The sequence below is a fragment of the Mandrillus leucophaeus genome, unplaced genomic scaffold (genome assembly GCF_000951045.1).
Source record: "Mandrillus leucophaeus isolate KB7577 unplaced genomic scaffold, Mleu.le_1.0 Scaffold82, whole genome shotgun sequence".
Classification (NCBI taxonomy): domain Eukaryota; kingdom Metazoa; phylum Chordata; class Mammalia; order Primates; family Cercopithecidae; genus Mandrillus; species Mandrillus leucophaeus.
Genome location: NW_012108919.1, coordinates 4,754,534 through 4,773,703, shown reverse-complemented (window position 1 = coordinate 4,773,703; position 19,170 = coordinate 4,754,534). Strand labels below are relative to the sequence as shown.

General features: G+C 41.0%; 1 long non-coding RNA gene across 1 annotated transcript; it reads right to left on the bottom strand.

The window, feature by feature from the left end:
• Positions 1-17,586: 17,586 nt before the first annotated feature.
• Positions 17,587-19,153, bottom strand: LOC105530405. The gene is made up of 2 exons (XR_001004650.1): positions 18,786-19,153; positions 17,587-18,719 (listed from the first exon to the last, which is right to left on the bottom strand). It is a non-coding gene; the product is annotated as an uncharacterized LOC105530405 (long non-coding RNA).
• Between the last annotated feature and the right edge of the window lie 17 nt (positions 19,154-19,170).

Here is a 19,170-nt window from a genome sequence, read left to right as displayed (position 1 = left end):
GTTGGGGGCAACTAAGGGCTTCTCAAGCTGTAATGTGCATAGGAAGTACCTGGGGATCTTGTTAAAATGCAGAATCTGATCGAGTAGGTCTGAGTTGGGGACTGAGATTCTGAATTTCTCACCAGGTCCCAGGTGATGCTGCTGCAGCTGGTTTTCTTGAGTGGCACAACCCAGAGAATCAAAGCTTGCTGTGGGTCCTTCCCTTGGCCCCACCCCGTTGCTCTGTATCCCTTTCTCCTGTCCACATTGTCAATGTCTGACCATCTTCTTCTACTTTCCTTTTCTTTCTCCTCCTCCAACCCCTTTGTCCTACTGCGTTTCTTCTGCCAAGATCACCACAAGAAAACGAGCTTATGTTCAGAGAAGAGAGGGGGCAAGACAACAAAAGCCAAAACCATTTTCCCCATTGTCAACACATAATGGAATCTTTTTGTGTTTGATAAGATGCAATTAGTCCAGATTCATATCTTTTAACTACTGTTGCATAAAGAATGTGATGAACATGTGACTTCTTGCCTCTCTCTCGATATACTCCAACAGAGAAGAAACATCTACTGAAGATTAAAAAATCAGAAAGGCGTCACATTATTTATTTAACGTCCCTTGTCGCTGAAAATATATCCGTATGCAGTACACACTTTATTTGTTTCCCTTCCAGCACCTAAGGGGTCACTAGTCCCTGGCTTGCACTAAACAACTGATCATGTGATGTGGGCCTGGGTACTTACCCTTTTTCAGACAATTTTCTAATCTGCAAAATGGTGATATTAACATCGGCCCAGTTTACCTCAGAGGCTTTGTTGTCAAAATTGTATAATTCATGAAACTGCTTAACATCAAACACTATACAAATGCAAAGTGCTATTACCTATAGGTATTTGAAACTGAACAGTTGTAGATTTTATAATGTTGTGCCATCCTGTGTTAGCATATTTCTTCAGATTGGACAACCCGAAGTCATTTGTGCTCTACAGGTGAAGGGACTGGGGAAGCATAATTTAAATTCCTGCTTGGCCAGGTGCAGTGGCTCATGCCTATAATCCCAGCACTTTGGGATGCCAAGGCAGGAGGACTGCTTGAGGCCAGGAGTTTGAGACCAGCCTGGGCAACAGAGCAAGGCCCACTTTAGAAAATTAGCCAGGTGGCCGGGCACAGTGGCTCATGCTTGCAATCCCGGCATTTTGGGAGGCTGAGGCAGGTGGATCACTTGAGGTCAGGAGTTCGAAACCAGCCTGGTCAACATGGTGAAACCCCGTCTCTACTAAAAATACAAAACAATTAGCCAGGTGTGGTGGAGCATGCCTGTCATCCCAGCTACTTGAGAGGTTGAGGCAAGAAAACTGCTTGAACACGGGAGGTGGAGGTTGCAGTGAGCAGAAATCGCGCCACCGCACTCCAGCCTGGGTGACAGAGCAAGACTCTGTCAAAAAAAAAATATAGAAAGAAAGAAAGAAAGAAAATTAGCCAGGTATGGTGGTGTGCACCTGTAGTCTTAGCTACAGCTAAGGCAGCAGGATCACTAGGTCCCAGCAGTTGCAGGCTGTAGTGAGTTTTGATCATACCACTGCACTCCAGCCTGAGCAAGAGAGCTAGATCCTGTCTCTAAAACAAACAAACAAATAAATAAATACAAAATAAATCCTTCCCCTACCCCAGGTCCCATCTCACTTTACACATCACACTGATTTTCATGCATCCAATGAATACATTATCGAGGGCCAATATATCCTGGTACTTGGAATTACTACAGTGAAACAGACTGACCTTGTGTGCATGGAGTTTACAGATTATTGGAGTATTCATAGACAAGAAAATAGTAACTTCGGCATAGGCTGATGAATGTTGTGGCAGGGTAAGTACAGGGTGCCATGGGGCTCTCGCGTGGTCCCCATCAGGTTTGGATGCTCATTGATGGCTTGACTGTGAATGGCTATGATGATGACAACAGTGAAGAACAGGGAGCGTGCTTGGAGATTGGACAAAGGGAAAGGGGAGGGTGTTCTAGGCAGAAGGAAACACACTGGTTCCATCCCAGGGGCAAGAAAAGGCAATGAAACTACTTTTTTTTTTGAATCCCTAGATCACTTCGAAAATCTACTTCCCGTTGTTGCCTAGGACAGGCAAGACACAAGCTCAGCATGGCAGACATTGCAACTAATTCTATTCCCTGCTCAAGCTCCCTGTCCACTCCCCTATGCTGGCCTTTCCCCCTCATTTCCTGGCCTTTCCTTTTGCAGAGCTAGCACTCTGAAGAGATGGAAAGAGGCTTTTCTCTTTTGATGCAGCAACATTATTAACAGAGAAGGAAAAGTCTCCCATGAGCTATGGCAAAATCCTGTAGATTGGTTTATGAATCAATGTAGCTTAGGCTAAAGCAACCTAATTTCCTGAAAGCCACTGTATGGCTTTAGGCTTCCAGAGGGGCATAAAGCTTGTATGATATTTACTTTTAGTTAAAATTAAGTGGAAATGGAAAAAACCTAAAGAGGAATTCTTTTGAGAGGGCATATCATTAATTAAAAAAAAAATTAAAGGCTACAAAGCAATGTGGACAGAGTATATTGCATTAAAGAAGTTTTGGGAGTATATAAACATCAAGGTGTTCAATTTATAACTATCTCCGAATAATTGGGTTTCATGTGATTTTTAACACCCTTTTTACTGTGAAATATAACGAACATTCGGGAAAGTGCATGATATAGAAAAATACAACTTAATACAATTTTATAAAGTAAACATTCATATAACCATGACTCAAGTCAAGAAACAGAACAGAGCTGGGCATGATGGTGCATGCCTGTAATCCCAACACTTTGGGAGGTCAAAGCAGGAGAACTGCTTGAGCCCAGGAGTTGGAGACCAGCCTGAGCAACATAGCAAGACCTCTGTCTCTACAAAAAATTTAAAAATTAGTTGGACATGGTGGCATGTGCCTGTATAGTTCCAGCTACTTGGGAGGTAAAGGCAGGAGGATCACTTGAGTATAGGAACTTGAGGCTGCAGTGAGCCGTGATCACACCACTGCACTCCAGACTGGACGACAGAGCAAGACCTTGCTTTGTTTTATTGTTTCAACACCTAAGTATATAGTGCTAAATACTATGTGTTTTTTCTACTTTTTGAACTTCAAGTACTGTATATGGAAGCATATGATCTTTTGCCTCTCACCATTTAATGTTTTTTGTTTTTTGTTCTTTTTTTGAGATAGACTTTCACTCTTGCCACCCAGGCTGGAGTGCAATGGAGAGATCTCGACTCACTGCAACTTCTGCCTCCGAGGTTCAAGTGATTCTCAGCCTCCGGAGTAGCTGGGATTACAGGCACCTACCACCATGCTCAGCTAATTTTTGTATTTTTGGCAAAGATGGGGTTTCGACATGTTGGCCAGGCTGACCTCAAACTCCTGACCTCAGGTGATCTTCCTGCCTCAGTTTCCCAAAATACAGGGATTACAAGTGTGAGCCACCATGTCCAGCCCATGTAATTTTTAAGTTTCATCCATGTTGTGAGATTACTGTTTTTCATTTGTTTTCAGTGCTGTATGGTATTCCAAGTTTGGATATATGACATTTTATTTATCTACTCTACTGTTGATATTTTGACTTGTTTTCAGTTTAGCGTTGTTATGAATAGAGTTGCTGTTCTTCTGGTGCTCATGTGTACATATTTCTCTTGGATATTATCCAGGGGTGGAAATCTGGATCACTGAATATGCGTCTTCAACTTCAGTAGATAATGCCAAACAGTTAACCAAGAAGAGCAGTTGCAATTTCTATCTCATGGAGCCACTCATGAGAGTTTCCACTGCCCTACCATGGGGCGTGGTGTCTTTTTTTTCTCCTGAACTTGTCTTAATTTTCTGTTTTTCTCAATATCTATTAGTTTAATTAGGCAAAAATGCTATTTTTTTTGAGAAAGTCTTGCTCTGTCGCCCAGGCTGGAGTACAGTGGTGCAATCTCTGCTCACCACAACCTCTGCCTCCTAGATTCAAGCGATTCTCCTGCCTCAGGCTCCCGAGAAGCTGGACTACAGGCACCCGCCACCGCACCTGGCTAATTTTTGTATTTTTGATAGAGACAGGGTTTCGCCATGCTGGCCGGCCGGTCTCAAACTCCTGACCTCAAGTGATCTGTCCGTCTCGGCCTCCTAAAGTACTGGGACTATAGGCGTGAGTCACGGCGCCCAGCCCTATTGTAATGTTTTAGAATAGCGTTATTCTAAACGCATTGTCACAAAGTGAACACACCTCTGTGACCACCGCCCAGGTTAAGACAGAACTTTCTAGCACCCTAGAGGCCATGATGATGTCCCATTCTAATCCTAATCCTCTCTCTTTATCAAAGCTAAACAAGTATAATTAGTGTAACATGATTGATTCATTTTTCATATTTTTTTAACTTTATACAAACGGAACAGTGTAGCAAGCCTTCTTTTATGTCTTGCCTCTTTTGTATTTTCCAACATTGTGAGATTCTTCTGTGTACGGAGAGGAATTTGTTCATTTGTTTCTTTTCTCTGTTTCTTTTCTCACCACAAGGAGGAAATTTTGGCCTCAAGGAGCCGACCTGCTCAACACTTCTTCAATTCGTGGATGTTACTAACCAGTGCTACACAAGGACGAGAATATTGTAGAGCCATTCGTACTTCAGGGGTTTCTGCTGTGTGAGTACTACATGCTGGGGTTGGACAGGCTGCAGGCTGCAGGAAGAGTGGGTGCAATACCTCCAAGCCACCCCTGACTTTCCTAACGGCAACTCCACTTGAAATGATCTCTCAGGGATATGGGATGCTTTCTTTATTGTCCACCTAAAATTCCAAACTGTATTACATCCTCAGGCTGCACGCTTTTATGTAAAACAGAGCTGTCAGTGGATTTTACTGAAAAGTTGATTTATTTCTGAGGCTCATGAGAGTCTAAGGATAAGCCTGGCATCTGGCCACAGGGAGGGAGCCTTTGACCTAGAAGCTGAGACAGCTTCAAAGCTGTGCTGGCACATCAGGAAACAGGGCACTTGTAGTAAAAATCACGGCCTCAAAACTTTCTAGGGGAAAAATCCTAAAGCTGTCCTCCAAAAGGAAAGGTAAAATCAATAGCTTATGTTTTTTACTCTTTCAAATAAGCAATGTTTAACTGTTCTACACAAAACAATTGTTTAAATCTAGCGTTTGTTTTTATGTCAACAGAGTTTGAACTCTCAAAATGGAATCTTGATATCAATCTGTTTTTTAAATCAGCCAAGCAGGCCCTCATTTGGTAACTCTCTGAAAGGCTGTATGAATGTGTAGTAAACGTAATTTTTTTCTTTTTTTTTTTTCCTGAGGCCTTGAGCTGTAATTATTAAAGCTTCGAATGTCCCTAGTGATCTTAGCTAGATAATCAAATTTGGATCATAGGAATGAAATAACCTAAAGTGTGCCTTCATTACTACTCTACTGAAAATAATTCACTTAAGATAATTCTTACCCTCCTCCACCTCCAAATCCATTACTAGATCATGGAGATAGACAGTGAATTTCTAAGAATATTCAAACTGATCAAGTTAATTCTCTAAACAAAGAATTCCATGTGTATATCTAACAAGTGTAATTTTTTGCCACCACAAAAATAGGATAGGGCAAGGTGTAATGGCTCAGGCCTGTAATCCCAACACTTAAGGAAGCCAAGGCAGGAGGATTGCTTGAGCCCAGGAGTTTGAGACCTGCCTAAGCAACAATAGTAAGACCCCCATCTCTACAAAAAAAAAATAATAATAATAATAGCAGGGTGTGATGGTGCACGCCTGTAGTCCCAGCTACTTGAGAAGCTGAGGCAGGAAGGTTGCTTGAGTCCAGGAGGTTGAGGCTGTAGTGAGCCACGATCATGCCCCTGCACTCCAGCCTGCGTGACAGAGTGAGACACTGTCTCAAAAACAACAACAACAACAACAAAAATAGCATAAAATGTTGCTGAAATAATGTGCAAAACAACAAAGCATAATGCTGACTAAAATTGCAAAATTTAAGGAGAACCTTACTGCCAAACTAGCTATTGAGAAGCTTACTGATTAACTTTCTAGAAAACAGGAAAGAACACTTTTAAAAATAGCTGATTGAGAAGAGTTTTTATTAATGAACAACATATGTATCCACTGGAAAAGTGATCTATGAATATATATGTTATTTTGAACAAGCATATATTTAGTCTGGTAGAAACTTAAACTATCAAATTGAGCAGTGCTAAAGTGTTTTTGTTATCCTTTCTTTTACTAAAAAGATAAAAATCCCCTTTCCTCCCACTTACCTTTCTCTCTCCAAAAGAGGCTGGAAGAAGTTCTTAGACCAGGAAGGCACTGGGTAGGAAGTAATTGTGTAAGTCTGCCCGTCTCCTCTGCCAATGCTTTTTAATCCTTATCTACCAATCTTCCCTGCTATTTCATGAAAAGAGGATCCCAGCTGTGCCAAATAGTGTGGTAGCGATATAATCTAGAAACAATCCACAGGGGTTTAGGACAGAAATTAACAAATCTATTTTAGCTTGAAACCTTACTTGTAAAGAATATCAACCAGTTTCCCAAACATCTACAGACCAGACAGAAACGCCATCATCTTGCTTTATAAGGACCCAAGTGTGCAGGCTGCCATGATCAAAAGTCTTCTAGAATTGGATTTTGCTCATCACAGCAGTGCCCACCTTCTATGAGGACTAGAGGAGAACAAACACAAGACTGGGAGGGAGATGTCTTAGGTTCCAGTACTGAATTTGCCATAAACTAGTTGTATGATCTTTGCCCATACAACTAGTTCTGCAACTCTTTGGCCCAGATTCCTGTCTATAAAATGAAAAAAAAAAAAAAAAAAAAAAAAATTGAACTAGATTCTGTAAGGATCTTTCCAGTTCTAATAAAATGGTATTGTATAGCTATATTTTTCACATTATAATTAAGTAACAGGCCACCCTCTCCTCATCCTGCATCCAGCTGGATTCATCAACACTTGGTTCTTTTTTTGCAGATGCACTGAGAGATGGTGTTGGGGTTGGGAACCTAACTCATTCCTGGTACAAATCACTGGTGACTTCTCAGATGCGGAGTCAATTGAGTATGCTTTCATCTCTTACCTCTTTAGGTTCTTGTAGAGCAACTAATTTCCTGGCACTGGAATTCCCATGATGTTCTATGGGAACATTATGCCACAACTAAAAGTATGAGGAAGACTGGGTGAAGAGCTCTGCGCTGCCATTTGTGTTTGTGATGCTCCCTGGAGGACTCAGGATTCATAAATCAATGGACCTCACTCTCTTTAACCTTTGGGAGTTGTATGCATAGTGTCAACATTTAATAATTACAACTAGGGCTCAGAGGGCAATTTGAGATAGTATGTTGCAAAACATCACCAATGAGACCTGACATGTGAGAGAATTTTCCTGCACTAAGAACGACAGCAGATGCCACATTGAGGAGCTGCAAACTGGGAGCAAATCCACTCCATCCTACTATGAGCCCTTCCTGTTTTGTCAGCTAGCATGGTTTCCTAAATCTCAAATTGCAGCAGAACTGTTCTGCAATTCCATGGCTAGCTATTTCGGGAGCCTAACACAGCAGGACAAATGTGCACAAGTCCACACAGTATGACAGAAGAATTAAAAATGTATTTACCATCTGTTGGTAGTTTCCTTGCGGGTCTCTTTTCTTTTCCTCTCCTGCAGCCACAAATAGGGTCTTCTTACTTCCTTCCAACTTCAGAGAGCTGGGTTCTCTTCACATCTCTGCAAATGCAGGGCTTGTTTTTTTTTTTTTTTTTCCTTCCTTTTCTCTTCTTCAAATTTCCCAGACTGTTGAACTCTGGTCTATTTCAGCTTCTAAAATCATTTCGCTCAAAGTGGAGTGAGGCTGTGAAGAGGTTATAGTGTTTCGCACATTTTGTGTGGCCAGCTACTTTCAGACACTGTGCTTCGATTCTGGTCACAGAGGACTCTGGGAAGCTTGCGGGTAGAACAGGAGAAGTTCAGCCCAGAGTAACCGAAGGAAACGAAGTCATTAAATTAGGCTTGAGAATTCATGTTGGCCCTTTACAATCTCCTTCGTCCTTACCGTAATGGGATACTTTAGACAGGATTTTAATAGGAAAAGGTTCTAGGGATTCAAGCATGAACTTCAAGTGAGAATCATTTCCAGCCCATGTAGTTGCATGAGTAAAAATTATAAGCTGGAATATAGTTCTGTTAGTTGGGAAACCACTTAGGTTGATCTGAAGCCAATTCACTTATGGAGAAATACTCAGTTCTCAATGAGTATCACCAGCTTTAATTTCTGGGATACAGGTGTTATTCACAATTCATGTATAATTCAAAAACTAGAGATTGGTATTAAAAATGGTCCCTTAGCCAAAAGATGACAGTGCAGTGTTATGACTCTAACTGTCCTATTTCATTCAGGTAATGACTTGTTAACAATTCTCAGGCTGCATAGGTGGATAACTTCACTTTGAAACCAGTGCTGGGGGACCTTGAACTTTGGGCAGGTCCTTTAAACTCCAAGCCTCAGTTTAATCACCCACTAAGTGAGAAGCATGATTTCTATCTCACAGTATCGTCATGGGGATGAAATGAAATGATATCTGCAAAGCTTGAATGTGAGACTCAGTTCATTCCAATTCAACTTTAATAGTCATGTCAGACACTAAGGCAAGGGTCAAGTAAAGAGAACATGTATTATTCCATAGTGTGGACCACATGGATTAGTTTTGCATTAGCTCCTAATGAGATAATCATTGTGTTGGGGCTGATAGAACTTTGCACATAGTAGGTTCTGGAAAATATTATGAATTCATTTAATAGTCAATGCCTATTTAGTGGGTGTCTATCATGTGCCAAGAACTAGTCTAGATTAATAAGCCAGATAAAAAAAACTCTGCCCTCCTGACAATAAACAAGTAAGCAAAGTAGATGACATAGAATGTTATAAGGCAACACATTTATGGGATAAAAGAGCAGGGCAAAGTGGATCAGGAAAGTGAGGGAGTAGAGTTTTCAGTAGGATGTTCACAGCAGGCCTCACTAGGAAGTTGATTCTTAGAAAAAGGAACCTGAAGAAGATGAAGGAGTGAGTCACGTGAACACAAGAGGGAAAAGCATTCCAAGCTGAGAAAACAGCTAATACAAATGCCCTGAGCAAGAGAGCAGCTGGCTTGTTTGAAGACCAGCAAAGAGGACAGTGAGGCTGGCAGTGTGGGAGCAAGGACAGTGATAGATGAAATCAGAAAAGTTGAGGATCTGATCAAGGGCAGCCTTGTAGGCCATGAAAGACTTTTACTTGACTATGGGGGAGCCCTTGGTCTCTGAGCAGAGCTGTGGCATCGACCTATGCAGGCAGTAGACTGGTGTGGGCTGGTAACTGGAGAAGCAAGGGCCAATTTAGGAGGCTATTGCAGTAACCCTGACAAAGGACGGTGGTGGTTTAACTCCAGTGGTAGCAGTCCCAGGGCTGAAAAATGATCAGATTCTGGATATGTTTTGAAAGTAGATTTAGTTGGATTTTTGGCACATTGGATGTGGGGTCTGAACAAGAGAGTCAAGATACTGCCAATGGTTCTGTGCTTGAACAGGTGGCAAGATGGAGTTGCCATTTTCTGAGATTTGCATATAAGAACTGTGTTGTCCATCTCGAGAGGACTTCCTTGGTATTCTGGCTTGAGTGTGAGGCCTCCCCTTCCACTTGCTGAGGGAAACTTCCTGAAACAAATGAGCTGCTCATTTTTTTTTTTTGAAAAGGAGAATCAGAAAGACCAAGGTCTTCATAAGTAGTTTGATAACACTCAAATAGACAGTAAAAGAAAGCCAAATAATTAGCATTGTATTTCCTCAATATCAAATTAATTTAGTTTTTTCCGTCTCTTATTCACCCCAACCCCACCCACATGCTGGAAGACCACTTCTGAAGAAGGAAGCTGCTGGTGCATCGGGCGCCCAGCAGAGGGAGCTGAGGAGGGCTGAGGAGGACGCCGACACCACCTGAGGCCCTGTGCAGGAGTGTAATGTACTTGTGCTCTCTGAGGCCTGGGGCCAGAAGTCAGACGTTTTTCTGGGATGACGGAGAGGTGGTTCTAGAACTCTGTAAGTTTTCTATTCCATTAGACCTTTTCTTTTGTTTATTGGTATTGTCACAGGTGCAAGGCCAAAAGTACATCCAGAACAGATAACCTAGGAGTATCCGCAGCAGAAGAAGGTAGGGCCATATATGTAAATAAAGAGAAGACAGGAGAGTGCAACGGACCTGGAATCATGGATCTCATCAGGAGGGTGCATTCGTCTTCTAGGGTGGCTGTAACAAAGTACCACAAACTGGGTGGCTTAAAACAACCGGTATCTATTCCCTCCCAGTTCTGGAGGTTAGAAGTCTGAAATCAAGGTGTCAACAGAGCCATCCTTTCTCTAAATGCTCTAGGAGAGGAGGCTTCCTTGCCTCTTCTAGCTTCTGGTGGTTGCTAGCAACCCCTGGCATTCCCTGGCTTGTGGCAGCGTATCTCCAGTCTCTGCCTTGTTTTCACATGGTCATCTACCCTGTGTCTCCTCTGTTTCTGTGTCTTCTCTTCTTACGAGGACAACAGTTGTATTGGATTTAGGGTCCAGCCTAAAACAGCAAAACCTCATCCTAACTAATTACATCTGCAAAAATCCTACTCCCAAATAAAGCCACACTCATAGTTACTGGGGTTAGGACTTTGATGCATTTTTGGGGGTCACAATTCAACTCGTAACAGAGGGCAGTGGAAAGTTACATGAAGAACTGATCAGCGGAGGGGAGTCACATAATTGGAGCATAAACAAAGGAAGCGCAGTTGCACGCTGAAACTGTAAGGGAGGTCAAATGGGTTTGGGAGTAGCAGGAAGTATTCAAATAAGAGAGCTCCCACTTAGGATACTCTCTCCATCTGTGCTTATGGCCCTGTTTTTTTCGGTTAGAGGTTTAAAAAAATATTGTATAAATAAAAAGAATAAGAAAATAGCACTTCTGTGACTCACACATTGGGCAGAGCCGCAGACTCCTGTGATAATCAAGAAAGACTTCACAGAAGTGTTGATGCTTGAGCCGGATCTCAAAAAGCATGAGGATAAAATCTCCAAGCAAAAAAAAAAAAAAAAAAAAAAAAGAGGGAGGAGAAGAAAGGGCTTTCCATATAGAAAGTGTATGCACATGCACAATGTTATTTAAACGACACCTCTTTTACCTCCTTAGGTGGGGAGTAAAGTCTTTAAAAGGCAAGGCTCTTGTTGTCTATTTAACCTGTATTACTCAGACACAGTATTTAAACAATGAAGGGACAAAAATGTCTCTGGTTTTAATAAACGCACAAATAAGCACATGATAACCTGGAAGAACACTAGGGGCTTATATCAGGAGGAGTTAATTACCGGACACATTTGCCAAAGCACAAATATGGAAACCCCACCCTCAGCCAGATCTGGAGAAATCAAAGGGTTGAATGTGGTATAAATTCCTTTGCCCTGATTGCATAAGGAGATCTGCCAACATTTTTCCCTCTGATATATTCCTTTCTGCACAAAGGGTCGAACTGGGTTCTTAAAAACCCGATCATGAACTAAGATATGCAATTCTGAATCACCATTGTGATCTAGGAAAATTAACTCCTCGCTGATCTTCCCAGATAAGCACCCAAGCTTGTTGCCTCCAAGATCTGCATTAGGGTCTGCCTAGTTTCTGTCTTAGAGCAACTCCCCTTTTTTGGCATAAGAATGTACAGGATGCCAGCAAAGTTCACACTGGGTCATCTAAGTCTCATTAAAGGCGTGATGATTCATTGCTGGGGGTTGGGGTGAGAAGGTAGTGAGGGGAAAGGAAGTGCTAAACCAAGGGGCGGAGCAATATAATTACGAAATTGACAGCGGGAAAAGCCAGCCCTGGGAGTGAAGGGTCACGTGTTCTTACTCCTGGTACTCAAGCTACAACTTTTAAACTGGAATAGGTGTGCGGAGTTAGGAAACATATCCTGTAATTTGATTGGCTTTCAGAGGAAACACATCCAGTGCCTCACATATTTGTAATAACTATGATGTATCAATTTTCTTAACCTGTTTAGGGTTGCAATTTTTTGAATTTTTGCAATCAGACCTTGGCGATGACCTTGAGCAGTAGGATATAAATAACTCCCACATGCTTAGCGTTCCGATAATGGAACACTAGGCATAAATGTTAACATCTGACAAAGAAGAAAAGCTCTCTCATGACAGTGCAGTTAGCAGAATAAAAATTTGGCTGTAGTGGTATGAGTGAATAATTTGTCTTCTTCTACTTGATTTACTTGTATTCTAGCTGACAGGGTCTTCCATTCTGTGCATTCGTTTTGTACTCAAAAAGGGATTGTTTGTAATGTACAGTTTAAGTCTGAGTGCTATTATTCTGCTCTGTCAGAAAGCATCTGTGGCAATAGCCATCGTTTTATGCCTGTGTCTCAGACACAAAGCCAGTCAGTATCTTCAGTCACCAGTCTCGAGAGCTTCCCAGGTCTCCCAGCAGTTAAACTTTGGAAAGGCCTGATAGGGGTTCTGCAAATATCAAACTGCCTGACAACCCTCACTGAAATCCTGACACAGGCCGTTTCCTTGGTGAACTCTAGTTATTTATGTCAAAAAGCAAAGTTTGCCAATGCATCTTTCTCTCACTCTCCCTCTTTGGGGGTAAACTTGGTAAATTCCTCATAAAATAATTTTCTTAAACTCTGACCCTCATTCAGATCAGCTTCTCCTGGCCAATATTGACTCAAGAAAAATAAAGTAACTAAGAGAGCTTATAGCCACATATTTTAATGTCACGAAGTTAGAACAACAAAGAACATTGCTTCACTCCTTCCATAAAAATTTGATGTTTATTTTTGCAGCCTGTTGTTGCCCATGATCTTATTTCGAAGGCACCCTCAGCTTAACATGTTCAACCCATCAGCTGCCACTACCTTCAGTTCAAACAATGGTGGCTTCTGGCTTTGATTTTAATTTGGAAAATATATTTCTTTTGAGGAAACAACATGCCAAGTTGTTAATGAAATGCTTTTAATAGATTTCCAAATGCTCCTGGCCAATACCAAAGTTCAACTCATTCATTCCAAGCCTTAAAATGTTGTCTGCTTTCTTTCCATGGAAGAAGAGCTGTGTTCTTTAGATGACTAAGACCATAAATTATCATACTTGCCTTACATTCAATCTTGGTCAGAGCTGCATTGATGAAAATGTATCTAGGCCTTGCTTGCAGAATAAATAATGATAGTTAAAAATAATCATTTCTTTTCAGAGCATCCTATGGTACTAAATATATTACAAAGGTTTTTTTTGTTTGTTTGTTTGTTTGTTTTTAAACAGATTTCCTTTTAGTGGCCTTGATGTTTTTTATTTAAGCAACAAATTATATAATTTTCATTATCAATGTCCAAAGCCATCTGTCACTAGAAAGTATCGGCCCCAAACCATTTAGCCGCAAGCAGCAAAACCAGCTGTAACTCTAGGATGCTTGTGCTCGTGCTTTCGAAAACAGAGCATAGGTTTTCCATCAGCCTCCCAAGGTGACAAGGTACCAGACCTCCCCTGAGAAGACTGAGTCACAGATAAGCCTAACAAATTTTGGTTTCACAGGCCTGTAATAGATCTACCAGTGAGATCACGCATTCACTGACAGTCTACTCTCAGTGATCATTATAACAGAGTACGATAAGGTCTATGTTACACAGTGCAAGGGGGGAACATGAAGAAGGGAGAAAAATAAGCTATTTACCACACCACTGCAGGGAGCCATGCTGGGAGTCTAAGGTCTCAAACTGGGTTCTTAGAACCAATTCCTGTGCCTTCTCAGCCCCAATATCTGTATCAGTGTTGTTCATTAGAAATGAAATAGATAACCCTTTCACACATGTGATATTAAACTTTATAGTAGCCACGTTAAGAAAAGTAAAAAGAGGCTAGGTGGGGTGGTTCATGCCTATAATCAGGGAGGCCAAGGCCCAGGAGTTCAATAGCAGCCTGGGTAACATGGTGAAACTCCACCTCTGCAAAAGATACAAAAATTAGCTGGGCGTAGTGGCGCATGCCTGTGGTCCTAGCTACTCAGGGGGCTGAGGTGGGAGGATCACTTGAGCCCAGGAGGTGGAGGTTGCAGTGAGCAGAGACTGCACTACTGCACTGCAAGGCAGCCTGGGTGACAGACCTAGACCCTGTCTCAAAAAAAAAAAAAAAAAGTAAAAAGAAACAGGTAAAATGAAGTTTAATAATATATTTTATTTAACCCAATATACACTATTAAAAAAAACCCCAATATTTTTGGCATTTAACCAATATAAATATGGAGATATTGCGTGTGTGTGTATATAATACATAAAATTAATAATGTAAGAATAATGAATATTATATATTATATGTAAAATATGTTTTTTTAAACCAAGTTTTTAAACTCTGAGGAATATTTCACACTTACAGCACATGTTAATTTGTACTAATCACACATTTTCAGTGCTCAATAGACATAGTGGATAGTGAAGACCTAAAGTACCTTTTTTTCTTTGTTTTTAATTGTAGACAGAGTCTTATTTCAGAGGTGAGTACTATGAAATCATAGACTGTTGGCAGATGTTTGAGTAAAATGACTTTAATTTCACTCTTGACTAATGGTAACGTCATTTTCATTCCTAGGAAGCCTGTCTTGCTACAGTTTGGTGTAGGGTCAAGAAAGATGATTCAGAAGTATGTCTTTTAAGAGTCTTGGTGCCACGCACAGAGCCCAGTGACTTTAGTCTGGGTGTGGTGAGGTGACCTCAGAGTCTATTGTGTGAGTGTTTTTCACTTTTGTTTTGAGTTTGTTTTACTTTTCTGGTCTCCCCAGCCTTATTTGTCAGTGCAATCTAAGGAAAGTATATTTGTTTTGCAAGCACACTATGGTTTGCTCAGATTTTTAAATGACATATGTAGGATTACACCCTCTTTATTCTGTCAGTGTTTCCATTAAAAATTCAAACTTTCTGGGATTTATTACACAGCCATAACAAATTGCTCCAGGCAGAAACTTGGCAAACCCTCTTTAGTGTGGGAGAAAAATTCTTTTTAGCATTTTAGAAAAGATAAAAATAAATAAATGTTTACCAACTCAACAGACTCATGTGATTTTGTGATAGGGAAGACATTCAAATAAAATACACATTATATCTTCACATTTGTTTGTCGTACAAATTTGAAATATTAATATTAGCTTATAAGCCAACTTTTGCTCAAGAGTTGTACAATTGTCACCCCCTGCCTCTCAAATTTTTAATGATTCTAGTGTTTGCTTCTCATATTTGGAAGTCTGATTGCTATGATTCTGGCAGGTGCTGGATCGATCAACTATGAATCTTTGTGTTTCATCAGGGTAAAAATTAACAGTTTTCCAAAGGTAAGATCTGTTCTGCTCTGATCTTGAACACTAAGATATCTTACTCAATTTTATATTCTCAGGTCTTAGTTATTGTAGATGCAGAATAAATGACTGCTTGTAAATAAATAATAAATATATAAACATATTAACTAAGAATAACTTTGAAAAACCTTTAAAACTATAAAAAATGCTCTGGATCTTTAGTTTGTATAATTTCCCTCATTAATGAACACCTCAAAGCATTACTGAAACAATTAAATGACTCAGTGTTATGAAAGCACGACCTGGTTCCATAACTTTTTTGATACTTGACTTTTACCAAGTATCTTATCTGCTTCAATGGAGTTTTTGAGGATGCAATATGGAAGAGTAGTGAAAAGTATGAAATACTACATAGGTATAACTGAAACCTAAATCCTTACCACTGCAAGTATTAAGGACAAACCCCTAAAATTATTCTGAATGTAAACACAGTGAAAGACGCATGGACCTTAACCAACATGTATGACACCAAATGAAATTAACTTACCTGATCCAGGGTCCAGTGAACTGACTCTGTTTTTAGATAAACAGGAGCTACTCTTAGGGTTGCCTGATTCTGTGTTGTGTTATCTTTGTTTTTGAGCAAAGCTAAAGCATCTTTTTCACTTCTGAGGTCCACTTTCTTTTAAGAATTCAAGCCTAAAACTCTAAAGAACTTTATCTTTGTTTTATTCAACTTTTAATCTGTTCAATTACATAGTTACTATGACCTGGTAAGCCTATTTGTGTTTGCTTGGTTGATTTGCTTCATTTTGAACTACGTAATGGGCTACTTCCAATAAAAACATATACTACAATTTAAAATCTGTCATGATTTGGAGAGACCTGTGCATTGGTTTTATTAAGCACTCTTGTGCTCCCTCTGCTGCCATGAAGAAAATGTTCATGTTCAAGACCCCAGTACATTCCTCAGCAGAGCATTCTCTTTTGGCAATAATGATGCAGATGTGTGCACTTAAAATGCAGTAGTATTTATCCAAAGCATATAATGTAATAATTTTTCATTGAAAAGCACAAATTAATAAAGGGCTGTATTTACTAAAAAGGAGCAAAAAAGAAATAAATAGAGGAATTAACTTCTGCACCTGTGCCTGCATTTATGTAGGTTGATCTCTGTGGTATAGACCAGTGTTCTTCACATGGTAATGTGTTTAGGAATGCCCTGGGGCCTGGTTCAAAGGCAGATTCTGATTTGGTATGTCTGGGGTAGAACCCTTGACTCTGAATGTCTAAAAAACTCCCAAGTGCTGCTGCAGCTACTTTGAAGACTATACTTTAAGAAGTAAGGGTGTAATATGTCATTATATAATATATACTTGCTAGCCCATTTAAAACCTTCAAGAGTAGATACCACCAAAACAGTAAAATAGATATGTGATTGCAATTAGTTTTCATGGTATTTAAGCAATCTATGACACAGGATACGAGTCAAGCTCATCAGGCCTTATTTATTGATTTCCTGTAATTTCAAAGGTTGACTTATGCTTTTACAAATATAACATCAGCCTTATGAGTAGGACTGTAGTACTATATATTTGCCTACTAGCTTCTTGGAAGCTCTGCCCTTTTTCATTGCGTTTTTATTTGCACGAGAAAGTCTTGTTTCTAAAGAATCAGTGCCTGTTATTTGCGATTGTACATTTAATATTTTGCCATCTGAAAACAAAATATTTCAGTACTAAAGGTAATGAGACTGTTTCATGAGTATGGTGTTTATGTTGGATCTTGCAGGAAGAAATAGTTACAGATTTTGGTGGCAGTTTATGGCTTTAATCTTAATGGCTAAGAAAGTAAATGACACATTTCTTATTAGTTGTTTTTACCATTTGGGTAATATACATATTTAGCTTCCTTGAGAGAACATTTAAATTAATTGACTAACTCTAATCTGAATTACGTGTTTTAATTCAAGGTTGCTAAAATCACATAAATTAACTGCTTGTGCCAACGTAATAATTACAATATTAGCTTTTTTTAACTGAAAATTATCTAAATGTAAGATGTCTAAAAATAGCGTGGAGGTGGATTGGACAGTTTGCAGATTATGAGTTGGAATAAAAACATCGCAGTTAAGCCAAAAACATGGCAACCAATATTTTCTGTTATAAAAATATTTGAGATGAATTTAGTTTTTATGAAAGCTGTCTGAAACTGAAATGAATAGCAGAAGCTTTCTGTTTATTCACAGTCCGGTAATAATAATACCTGCAGCACAAAGCATACGTCTTTTCTACACAAAGTCAACAAGCCACTACTCCTTTCTGAAGTCGTCTTTGCCAAGTAGGGTGTTGGGGGCGGGGGTGAGGTTAGGGGTAGGGGGACATTTTACCCGATTATGCTCTTACGTACTAACCTTCACCTTGGCCAAGCTTGTCAATGAAAACAAAATCAGTCCGAGCCTCTTCAGGAAACCGATGTTAACTGTCCACTAGAGGCTGTAATGAGACCAACAATGTCACTTTAGACCAACCCGAGGTTTAAACCGTAACAATAATCGATTTTTAAATGGAAAAAAGAAAGTTGTAGAAATGAGTAACAGTGAACAGTAGTAGTTACATTTAAATAGCCACGTATATGTGCACGGTACTTCAAAAACGTGAGAACAAATATTTCCGGGGCTCTGCACCTTCCTCGCTCGGATGTTTATTTTTATTTATGAAGCACGTAGACTCTTGCAGGCCAGAGTTGTGTAAAAACTGACATTTTTTTTTTTGGTTATCCTGTGCCCTGCCTCAGTTGGTGACTAACCGTTAGGTCTTAAGTAAACTGAGCCAAAAGGTCTCTCAAATACAGCTTACAGTCAAGAGCGGTGTCTTTCAGAAAAAAACTTACGCGAAGGGATCATGTTTCCAGACACTTAGTTCTAAGCACCTGAAGAAGGTCAAATGTCTCCCGACACCTACTGGCCTTCCAGAATCATCTGCAACAAGAACACCACATTGAGCGCCCTTAGTCTGGAGGCGCCTCTTAATCCTCCAGGTGCCACACCTGTTGGCAAGGTGCACCCATCCGCAGAAGATTCCTTCGCGTGGAGGTCACACCTGGCGGCGGGACAGGCGGAGGGGCCGGGTGGTGGGAGTCGGGGACCGCACTGAAACCCTGAGTCCAGATTTAAGTTCCTCGTCGATTGCAGAACTGCCATTTGATGCTCCGGTTGCTTTCTCTGTCTCCTACACTGGTTACCTCATTTCCGATTAAATTAATGATCCCAAATTAGCTGCGAGAGGAGTGCGCGGGTCTCCTTTCCAGGCTAGAGCGGAGTAGTTCCATATCAAAGCCGATTTCCGGACCTGCGGAGAGAGGGAGGGGAGGGTCCGGCGGTCGCCAGCGCTCGCAGGCAGGAAAGGTGAGGGTGCCTGTGCAGTCAAGGGGCCCCTTGAAACTTTCCGGAGTTGCATGCAGAGGCAATCCCCGCGGCCCCCGGGCCTGGGTTCCGGAACGCCGAAGCGACGCCGGTTTGCGGGTTAACGTGCAGCTGATGATCAGAGTGAGCCCTTTTAGACGCTGTTTCGAGCGCCGGGGACCAAGGGCACGTAGGGATTAGAATTGACTGACCTCCCCTCCCCCCTGGGGTGTTTCATCGGCTCCCAGCTGAAGCCTGACACCCCCTGAGGGAGTCCCCCAGGTTGCCTGAGTAGCGCCCCGTTGTCGCTCAGTCCCCTCCAACTAGGTGCAGGGACCCAGGGAGGCGCGCGAGGACCGACCCGTCACCGCTCAAATTACCTCATCGCCCAGCTCCCC